General features: G+C 46.0%; 1 protein-coding gene across 3 annotated transcripts in view; it reads left to right on the top strand.

Moving 5' to 3' along the window:
• Window positions 1–649: 649 nt before the first annotated feature.
• The window catches only part of PLEKHM3 (pleckstrin homology domain containing M3), a 180,317-nt gene continuing 169,606 nt past the window's right edge, over window positions 650–11,360 (top strand). For 2 of the 3 annotated variants that reach the window (XM_066576110.1, XM_066576112.1), the window contains exon 1: window positions 650–827. The gene's annotated coding sequence lies outside the window, so the exon portion shown is untranslated. Of the gene's footprint in view, window positions 828–10,487; window positions 10,595–11,360 lie in introns of those variants that run through there. The other variant, XM_066576111.1, reaches the window with a different exon arrangement.

The raw sequence follows: 11,360 nt of genomic DNA, 5'->3' as shown, positions 1-11,360 counted from the left end.
TGTGAAAGAATCCATCGTTATAGTGCTTAAGGGCTCCTTCACACGGGCGCATTTGCGTACCTATAACATACACGCGCAATACACAGAGAATAGAGCACATTAATTTCAATGAGCTTGTTCAAATTTCCGTATTGTGATCGCGCATTATGGTTGCACAAAAAAAATAAATAAAACATAGCATGCGCTACTTTTCTAAGCAAAGGTCCCCGTAGAAGTCAATGGGGGCTGCACAAATACGAGCGCAATACGCAAGGCGATGTGTAATTCCGCTGGAAAACGAACACATCCGGAACTCATTTGCTATTTCAATCGGTGCGTTTTTGTTTGCCGCGTGCAAAACAACGTACCCTGCGTGCCTTGTTCAGTGGGTAAAAACGCTGTGCTGAGACTGCGCAAATATCGTACGCTCGTGTAAAGGAGCCCTAACACTTGTGTGGCTGGCAGGGATTATGGGGGCTCCTCAGCTGTGCTTATAATACTAGTAGGTGGGGTGCAGCTAATGTACAATAGGGGTACACAGCTGTAATAAAGGGGTGTTAGCACACTCCTAGCAGCAGCGCATGTGACATCCTGCCTGCCATACACGGCTAGACGGGAGAGAAAGCTTCAGGCTGGAACTATTTTTAGCTTCCTTGTTGCACGGGGGACGGAGAAGAGCGGAGGACTGAGGCTGGGAGACTGTAAACAGGGAAGCAATGCAGAATGAGCAAGCCATGGAGAGGGAAGTCTACAAGCTGCTGGTGAGGACACAAGGCACAGCCCCCCTGCAGGCTGCACACAGATGAAGGCACAGCCCCCATACAGGCTTCACACAGATGATGGCACAGGTATGTGGCTTGCATTCATGTATGATGACATGTGTACACAGAGGGGATGGGAGCTGCACTTGGTCCTCCTTCATCATCCATAGTCCTATATAGTCTGTAATAAATGCAGTTTTCCGCTTATGGTTATTTCTTAGTTCTGCGTTAGACACCTGATCCAATATTTCCCTTTGTCTTATCATTGCATTGTATATGCTTCTGTAATGTCAAAGCCGTTTAGGGGTTAACTTTCCAGAGATGAGCTCATCGTTGGAAAAACTGCAAAATCACATTGAATGGCTCCCGATCTGGAAGGAGTGTTTTTTTCCCCTTCCTCTTGTAAATGAATCTGCCATCTACAGTGACAGACCACATCCTTGGCTGCAGCTTGCCTTCTGCACGCTCCTCTGGTCGCATGACGCATTTAACTCTTTCCTCCCCAAGGGTTCATCTGGAAGATATCTTGTGAGATGAGAGAAGGAGGAGAGAATATCCTGCAAGACGTGTTGTAAATGGCGGAGTTAATGTAAACTGTACTTTGGAAGTGTCACATGAGGCTCATGACCCCCCAATGCAAAATCTATAACAAACACCCCTCAGGCCGAGTGTAAAGTAAGTTACCGCTGGCCTCAACTGTGACATGATGTAACTACACTGCTCCTGCTAGGGATGAACATATTCCAGAGAAGTGGCACCCTTCTCGGCTCTCGGTAGACTGTAGTTCTGATATCCCTCAACAAATTCATTGTAAACCCTAGAGGGAGTAGGGGGATGCAGCTGCACACTCTTAGCCTCAGCATGGATGTGAGGCAGAATGCTTCGAGAGGGAGGAAGGTTGGTGGGGAGACGTGTAATTGGACGTGACAGCCAGAAGAGCCCACCCACTCGGCAAGGAGGAGAGACTAGCAGATAGAAGAAAAACACCCCAATAATTCAGGTAGATACATTTTTGGCTACATTGTACACGTCTCCAGCTGGGAGGCATTCTTAGGCTGGGTTCACACAGGGCGGATTTGCCGCGGGTTGCCGTTGCATATCCGCACTGCGGCAAAACCGCTGCGTTTGCAGTGCAATGCAGCACAAATGAGTTTTGGCAAAAAGCTGTTCTCACAGGGTGGATTTTTCCCGCACAGCCGCAGTGCGGAAATGCAACTGCGGCGCGGTTTTCAAAGATGCATCATGTCCATTCTACTGTCTTTTCCGAAGCGCTTTTTTGTCCTTAGACCTCTATGGACCCAGCAAAATCCGCACCAAAATCCGCTGAAAAAAGTAAAAAAAGCGCTGCGGAAAAAACCACTTGCGGATTTTTCTGCACGAAAATCCGCAAGCCAAAATTAACCTTTGAAGCGGTTTTGCCGCAGAAGCAGATCTTCTGCGGCAAAACTGCAACGGAAAAAGTGCGGCAAATCTGCCCTGTGTGAACCCAGCCTTATTGTTGATTGGTAAATAGAGTAGTTATTGTTTATCTAAATGGCAACTATACTTCAATAGATCTGTGTAGGCAACTGTCACAGGAATGTCACTAACTTCTAATGTAGACACCAGGTCAGCAGTATTTCTTGGACGTTCCTTTTGGTATTAATCCCATAGGTCAGGGGTGTCAAACTCCTTTTCACCGAGAGCCGCATCAGGGTAATGGATGCCTTCAAAGGGCCGATTGTAATTGTAAGACTGTATAGTAATAGTACCTGTAGTAGTAATAGTGTCCCCCATAGTCGTCCCAGTAGTAGTAGCGTCCTCCATAGTGGCCAGCAGTAGTAATAGTCCCCCCCCCCCCCCCCTCACCCCATAGTGGCCTCCAGAAGTAATAGTGGCCCTAGTAGTAATAACCCCCATAGTAGTCCCAGTAGTAGTAGTGAGCCCAGTAGTGATCTTAGTAGTTATAAGTGAACTCTCTATTGGCCTTCCACCGACCAGCATCCTTACAAGCATTCCACTCACCCAACTGTAGCTCCAGTATGGCAGCAGCACTGATGAGTCTGTGACTGCTGACCTCTCCCATTAGCATCTGTGCTGCGTACAGGACGGCGGCGCACGAAGACGCCGGGTGAAAGAGGTCAGCAGCCAGGTTTGTCAGGTGGAATGCCTGTTAGTTTGCTGCACGGCCAGCAGGCCACATAAAATGAGGTGGCGGGCTGGATGTGGTCTCTGGCCCCTGTGTTTGATGTGTGCAACAGGTATTGGGTGATATTAATTAAACGGGTTGTATACCACTAATTGTGTTAAAATAACAAAAAGAACAGTACTTGCCCCATCTCTGCCGCTGTAGCTCCACCGGTTTTCTGGTGTTTGTAGCAGAAGATGATGCTGAAGGAAGTCACCTGACCACTGCAGGCAATCAGAGTCTGCAGCGTCAACATTCTGAATTCCTGGCATCATGGTGCCCAGAATGTGAGAGCTGATGCTAGGAGACCGGGCGGTGATGCTGCAGCTGTCAGCTGAATTCCTGTGACATCATCTCTACAACCAACTTCGGGAGGACAGCAGGGCTGGATCCCCATGGCAGATGAGGTAAGTACAGGTCTTTTGGTTATTTTACACCGTTGGTGATACAGGGGCTGTGTTGTCCTGTAAACGAACAACCCCTGTAATTACTTCTCACTCCCACCTGCTCCTCTGCAGATCTGAGTGCCACCACTCATGGCATCCAGAGGCGGGGAGGAGCCAGGCCTGCAGAAGAGATTCTGGAATCGAGCAGAGGTGGATAATCGAAGCGATCTGATGTGATGTCTCGAAGTATTAGGGTTTAATATGGCCTGCTGTGAATTTTGATATCCCGGGTATTGTCTGAAGTCTGAAAATTGTGGTCTGAATTTTTAATTTTGAAATAATTTGGGGGTCTGACCTGAATTGGGCTATGTTCACACGTTGCAGAATTTTCTCAGCGGATCTCCAGCAAAACCGCAGGTTAGAGTTACAATACAGTTACAGCAGAAGATCTTCAACATCTTTTCCTCTACATGTGAGCAGTATTTGCTTTGGGCCTCCCTCACACAAGACGTTTTTGTACAGCATTTAGCGCTGCCTTTACAGCACTGCGCTAAATGCTATACAACTCTCCCATTCATTTCAAGGGGGCTGCTCACACCAACGTCCAAATGCAGCGTCTTCAATGCTGCGCTTTGACAGCGATGTATTTCTATTTTGGGCCATGTTCAGCCCTGCGTCGCCCATTGAAATGAATTGGCAGCGGTTTCAGCGCTGCTGAAAATGTGGCACAGCGTGGTACCACATTTTTGACAGCGCTAACGGGAGCACTAGCTACACTACCTTTACTCGTTTAGTACCAAGCACTGTAAATATGTGGCGCTTGGTCCTGGGCTTTAAGCCTAGCCGTATGTAAAATTACAGCGAGGATTAAAGGGGTTGTCCTGCGGCAAAATTGTAAATTTTTTTCTCTGCCCAGTCCCCCTCCTAAAGCAAACATGATAATCTACCCGTGGAAAGCGATTTTTAAAGAGAGTTTCTACTCACCGTTAGATCGTTTCATGAAGTTATAAAAATTCCTCTTCCAAGATGGCCGCCGTCATTTCCCAAGGTGCACCGCTGGTCTTCTCCCATGGTGCACTGCGGGTCTTCTTCCATGGTGCACCATGGATGTTCTTCTCCATTGGCTGATCGGCACCATGTGACGGGGCGGAGCTACGCGATGACGCTAAGGGGGAGTAGCCAGGACGCAGCTCGTGAGCAAGGACCTTCCAGAAGGGGATTCCTGTCTGCGCAAGCCCGACTGTTCGTGCGACCAGAGAAGAAGTTTGATCGTCGCCATGGAGACGGGGACGCCAGCACCCGGAGGGGGTAAGTGTCTAACTTCTGTATGGCCAATATTTAATGCACGATGTATATTACAAAGTGCATTAATATGGCCATACAGAAGTGCTTAACCCCACTTGCTGTCGCGGGACAACCCCTTTAAAGCCTCCAGCTTCTGTAATAAATCAGCAGCAGGAGGGGTTGTCAGCTGTTAGTCACAGCTGATAACCCCGAGGGGGAGAGAGAAGTGGGTTTTAATGCTTTTTGCCTCCTCCTTTCTTCAGTACACATTGCTCAATAAGTGATATGTACTAAAAGTGAAGGTGGAAGTGTTTCTTCCACTGCTGCAGCCCGGAGATCACGTGACTACCGGGATTCCCTGCTACAGCAGAGCTGCAGGGTCGTAGAAGACCCTGATCAGCTCTGCCAGTGACTAATGTCACGATAGGGGATGTTTTCCTCTGTAACTGGGACTCATATGGATGCTCCAGCTACAGTGGGAAAATATCAAACTGAAAAAAAAGAACACGTGAATGTCCCCCAGAGGTCTTGTATGACATCATGGGGGACATAGATAGTAAAACATGATTCCATACACAAGTAAATAAGAATTACAGAATAAAGCAACAATATATACATAAGAAAGAAAATAACCCAAAACCGTCGCTATATGCACCCTGTAAACCAAAACCATACATACTATATATCAAAATGTCCAAAACAAAATGAGGAACCCGTTCCTATACTTTATTTTAGCGTAAATATAATAACTAAAAAAAACCTAGAAATGATTAAAAAAAATAATTTTTTTTAACCGCCAATAAAACTAAAAAACAGAAAAAAGTGAGTCAAATAGATATTAAAAAATAACCCTGACGCCGTCTGCTGCTCTTCAGAGCTCCCGGCAGGCCCCCGGGCATTTGTCAGCGCCGACAGATCATCTTTTGCTAGTAATGGGGGTTGAAGACCCCGCCTCCAGCTAAAGATTGTTCTGATTGGTTCCCTTGAACACTGGCTTGGCCAATCACAGCCATTCTCTTGCTGGAGGTGGGGCCTTTAAACCTCGTTACCATCAAGAGATGCTCTGTCGGCGATGACAATTACCCAAAAGCCTGCCCAGAGCTCATGGGAGCAGCAGGGGGGACCCAGACAGTGCCAGCTAAGTGAGTATTGCTTTTTTTTAAATCTTATTTTCAGCTTCCTTGGCTGGCAAAACACATGTCAGCGCTGCTAACACTGCAGTAAACACAGCATTAAAAATCATTGCGTTTCTGCAAACCCCTGTGTGAGGGAGGCCTTACTCACATTCACTTTCATAGTAAAACTCTCTGCAGTGGAAAATCTGAAGCGTTTCCACAACATGTGAATGCACTCTTACCCTGGGTTCACACGGGTCGGAATCCTGCTGGTAATCTCATGGTTTTGCCGCAGTGAAAAAATGCGATATTTCTGCTGGGAAAGCGCATCTTCAAAACCCACGGCACTTGGCTGTGGGTTTTGGAGCGGCTTGGCCGCATGTTTTCCTGTTGCGGCCGTCGTTCCCATAGAGAGGAGTGTGGCCGCAATGGAAAACAAAATAGACATGCTGCAGCCGGGGCTTTGCCGCGACGGATTGGCCGTCCTGTGTGGACGAGATTTTGGACAAATCTCATCCATATGGTTGGCCCACACCGGTACTGGCGGTCATGGCAAATCTGCCCTGTGTGAACCCAGCCTTAAAGTGGTCATCCAGGCTTTATGAATACTAACTTTCACAACAAGTGGCATTTAAATAACTCTTCTGAACAATCCACTCTCTTAGGCCTTATGTCCACGGCACGTGCGGATTTCTCATGCGCATTTCCGCAGTGGATGCAATGTCAGTATCCATCATTAATGATGGCTTTTTTTTATTGCTTACGGATTCCGTTTTTTTTCGATTGTGATTAGAAGTACATCCACACGGAAAAAATCCACAACGCCACCTCCCAGCCTTTTCCCCACCTAATTGACTTTAACCTTCAGCTCTGCAGTGAATCTGCAAATGTATTTGTGGATGAACTGCGGATTGAAAGCTCTCATAGAGGTTATTGGAGCACATCCACACGTGATCCTCCATAAAATGAAGCATCTGTAAATCAAAAAACAAATCCGCAGGTGTTAAATGAAGTGCGGATGCCTAATGCTTCCCTATGGGTGGCTTGATTTGCGGATCTCACACGCAAGTGCCACGCGTGGATTCCGCAAATCAAATCCGCCCATGGACATTGGGCCTTGCTCTACAGAAACAGAGAATATTCGGGGAAAAAAATCTTTTGGCAAATTCCACTTCATGGCAAGCCACACTCCAACAAACCCATCCAGTAACACATCACACATATAAATTGCATCCTGTCAAAGGTGGAGTGTCACTAGAGAAAATCTTCTGTTTATATATGGCAGCCAATCAGAGGAGACAGAGCAGGAGGGGGAGAGCAGTAGTCTGAACCAATGATGATATAAGGGGTGTGTTTCAGACTATCCCAGACTCCCTGCAGGTGCTATATCTAAGGTGTAGTCACAGATCTAAGCTTTGCCTTAATATGGCTATGATAAAAAGCAGCAAACAAGCAAGCACTGAGGATAATAAACAGCAGGTAAATATACAGGGTGGGCCATTGAAAAGTAGTCCGGCATTCCACTGTTATGAAACTGTTGAAAGAAACTGTCTTATTTTAGCTTATAGCAACCAATCACAGTAAAGCTTTAATGTCTTATAATGCTGAAATTAAACAAAAGCTGTGCTGTGATTGGTTGCTATGGACAACAAAGACCGATTTTCTTTTAGACAACTTTTATAAAGGTGTGGTGCCGGGCTACCTTCCATGACCCACCCTATACAATGTTTCAAGTCATGACTGGACTGGCACTTGATTGTAATCCAGTATATCTAATAGAAGGTAGGGGGCGCAAAAACTATTTGCCTAGCCTTTGTTCCCACAAGACTTCCCTTCTGGACCACTGCTTTTCAAATAGGGTGGGCAGACTGACACTAATGAGTTACATCTGCTATCCAGACGTTGCATGCAGTCTCACACTACTACTTTCACCATATTGCCACAAGGCAGGGCAGTACTGTGGAAGTCGCTGTGATAATGCTGCTGATCGCGGGGTCGTGAGCTTGAGACACCAGCTGGATCATACATTGATGGGGCAGCACAATGTAATCTTGTAGATATTATACCTTTTAACGGCTAACAAACATACATGATGTTATAGCGAGCTTTCCACCCTACTCAGGGTTCTTCCTCGGGCTTATGGAATATATATATAATATATATATATATATATATATATATATATATATATATATATACACATATGACAAGCCACAGGCATGGTGTGATTAATTTGCACTTAAAACAATACCAGAATAGGATGAGCAGAGGAATAAATCCTCAATTAGTCCACTGATAAGTGATGTGAAGGTTCTGGTCTCTAAATTGGTGTTAGGGGGAGATCTCATCCTGGCTCTCAGTTTCTGTCCTGTTTCTCCAACATAAAGGCCCCCAACAAGACATTTACTGCACAGGATCAGGTACAGAACATCAGACGTGGAACATGTAAATGTCCCCGGGATCTTCTAGTCCTGCTGTGTGTTGGCGATTTGTATCCTGTCCACAAGATTACCGTATTTTTCTGTGTATAAGACGTGTTTTTTTTTTTTGTCAAAAATGGTCTTATACACAGGATGCCGACATTATAGTGTAAGTTATCTATGGCAGCGTGCACTGGCGGAAATTCTGCGGGAAATCCCGCTGCGGAATTTCCGCCCGTGTGCAGGAGGCCTATAACAGGGACTTTTATTGATGTTTAAACATAGAACAGCACTACATAAACGTGTACTATTCTATGTTTAACATCTTTTTTTTTCTTCTGAGTTTCGGGAGGGAAAACTAGGGGTGCGTCTTAGGCCGGCTGCACACGACCATGACGTGCTCCGCCGCGGAATTCCGCGGCGGAGCACGTCACGGCGCCCCCCCCCCCCCCAGAGACCCCCAAAACTTACCTGCGGATCCGGCGTCCTCGCACACGCATGACGCTTCGGCGTGACACGCCACAGCGTCATGTGACACGCTGGGCACGTCACATGACACGCCCACCGTGTCGTATGACGCGGTGGGCGGAGAGGCGATTTCACGCTATCTTCCGCTGTGCTACAGTGGAAGATAGCGTGACGGACGGCTTCCATTGACTGCAATGGAAGCCGTCCGCGCGTACACCCGCGGCAAATAGAGCATGCCGCGGGTGAGGATGGGTGATTTCACGGTGCGGAATTCCGCTGTGGAATTCCGCACCGTGAGCACTGAGCTATTAGGTTCAATAGAACCTAATAGCTGCGGGCAACGCAGCGGATTTCGGCAGAAATCCGTCTGTGGGAAGGAGCCCTTATACACAGAAAAATACGGTACTTTGTTTCTCTTAGGGCTTATTCCCCCAAGCGTAATTTCACCATGTATTATGTGGTGAATGGAGTCCATGAAAGTTCATTGATTTTCATTGATCCATTCACCTAAGCGTATTTACATTGTGTGTAATATGCGGTGAAATATAACATGCTGCATTCTTTTTCATTTCACCATGTATTACGCGGGTACAAGCCTATTGTGCGGCGTTGAATATGCAATGCCACTCTGAGACAGAGTGGGGAATTAAGAAAAAAAAAAAGAAATCAATCACACTGCGCATGACGGCGTGGGTGACATATGCTGTCATGTGCAGTGCACAATTGCTGCCATACGCAGCGGTACCCAGTTCACCGCCGGCTCCCATGGTGGTGATCCGTGCAGCGTTTTACGCATACGGCCATGGGAATAAGCCCTCACTGAGAACAATCACATTTTGCTCAACTGGATCACATGGTAGCAAATGTTTTTCTTTCAACGAGCCATGAACACATTTGGTGGATGTTGTTAGAAGAAGAAAAGTGTCACCAAAGAGCGCCATAAGAGTATGCTCACACTTTGTGGATTCGCTGCAGATTTTTCGCAGTAGATTTTGATGTAGAAATGTGCTACAGATTTCATGCATTGCAAAGGGTGAAATCCACGCTAAAAATCCACAGCATGCTGTAAATTGACATGGTACAGATTTTAAAATCCACACCTCAAGTAAATTTATGTGTCCAGGTACTTTCTGCAGCATAGGAAGGAGATTTTAAAAATGCTGCTAATGTAAAATGCTGCTGGGATAAACATGTACACGGCCTAACAGAGAAATGTAATGTAATTGTTGGGTAACCCCTTTCAGTTAGCTAACGAGAGGTTGGAATTATTGGCTGAAATTCAATTCAATAATTAAACCATTATGGGTGCAATCACACAACCGCGTGCCTAAAATACTGCGTGGATCACAGTTTCTTTCCGGCTTTCGCCGCGTATGACAATGAGTGCACTGTGCATGGCAACGTATCTCTCGCGCGCTATCGTGCACAGGGTGACTTGTTTCTTTCTTCCTTTTTTTTTTTTTATTCCCCGCTCTGTCCCATAGTTGCATTGCATATGTATCGTCGCCCATAGACCATGCATTGCGTATGGACAGCGTTGTATATGCTACCCAAAGAAAAGTATATGGTTGTCCCTATGTGATACGCAGTGAAACAGAATATGCTGCAATGTTTTTCACGCGTGTATGTACACGCAATGTTTACACGCTAATGTGAATGGATCAATGAAAATCCATGTACTTTCATTGACTCCAATCACCCCGTATCACAGGGCCGGGCATCGCATGCATAATACGCGGTAAAATCATGGTTGTGTGAATGTGCCCTTAGTGGTAGAAATAGGATTAAAGCCTTGCTGTAGAGCTAGTTAGTGGCTCTTGAGGAGGGACATCTAGTGCTGACGTCTGCCGCTGGCACACAGGAAGTCTTACAACACTGTACAGATGTCAGAAGTCTACAGGGCAACATGCTGATTCATGGCTGTATACTTGTCAACAAGCTGCTCCGATATGGATGTATTGGGGCGCTACGTTCCAGCTGTTCTGCGCAGGGCAGTATAATCCGATTGATTGCTGTAAGTAGCACTACTGTTTTGCATAAACAGCAGTTGTTTCTTGAAATGTTCTTTTTTTCTTTCCCTTAAAGGGGTATTCCGGTGATTTAAAGTGAAAGTTATAAGCTTCTTAAGGCGGTGTATTTGTGTAATTTTACAATATGTTATAACTAGTTTTAGGGCTCATGTCTACTACCGTGTTTTCACCGTGATACGGGGTGAATGGAGTCAATGGACTTTCATTGATCCATGCATACGTGTGTGTAGACACTGCGTATTAATATGCACATGAAATAGATCGCAGCATGCTCTATATTTTAATGAACACTGCGGACAGGTTGCGGATTCCGCGTTGTTGCCTAGTGACGTCATGGGGAGAAAAAAAATGAAAAAAAATCTGTAGTGTGCATGACTGACGGTGAGCCGCCGGGTCCTTTCGCAGTACAGAATTACCCAGCGACAGACCAGGTACGCGTGGACGCTGCTGCTGGCAGATCCGGATTCTGCATGTGGGATCCGGCTCTCCAGGGGACCTTAGTTAATATAAGTTATTGCATAGTGTATCAGTCAATTTTTTTTTAATCATCTAGATAGAAATTACATTTATAAGGATATGTTTACATAACGAGGATTTTGGTGCAATCCACGTAAAAATCTGCACCAGTGATGTAATACAAAATTTGAGGCCGATTTTCTACAGTGAAAAATCTGTAATAATTTCGCTACATGTGAACGTATCCTTATGAGAATCGTGCAGTCCAAACCGGCTGCCAGAGCGCAAACAAGC

The sequence above is a fragment of the Eleutherodactylus coqui genome, chromosome 8 (genome assembly GCF_035609145.1).
Source record: "Eleutherodactylus coqui strain aEleCoq1 chromosome 8, aEleCoq1.hap1, whole genome shotgun sequence".
In the NCBI taxonomy this organism is placed as follows: Eukaryota; Metazoa; Chordata; class Amphibia; order Anura; family Eleutherodactylidae; genus Eleutherodactylus; species Eleutherodactylus coqui.
This window is presented reverse-complemented; position numbering and strand designations above follow the sequence as displayed.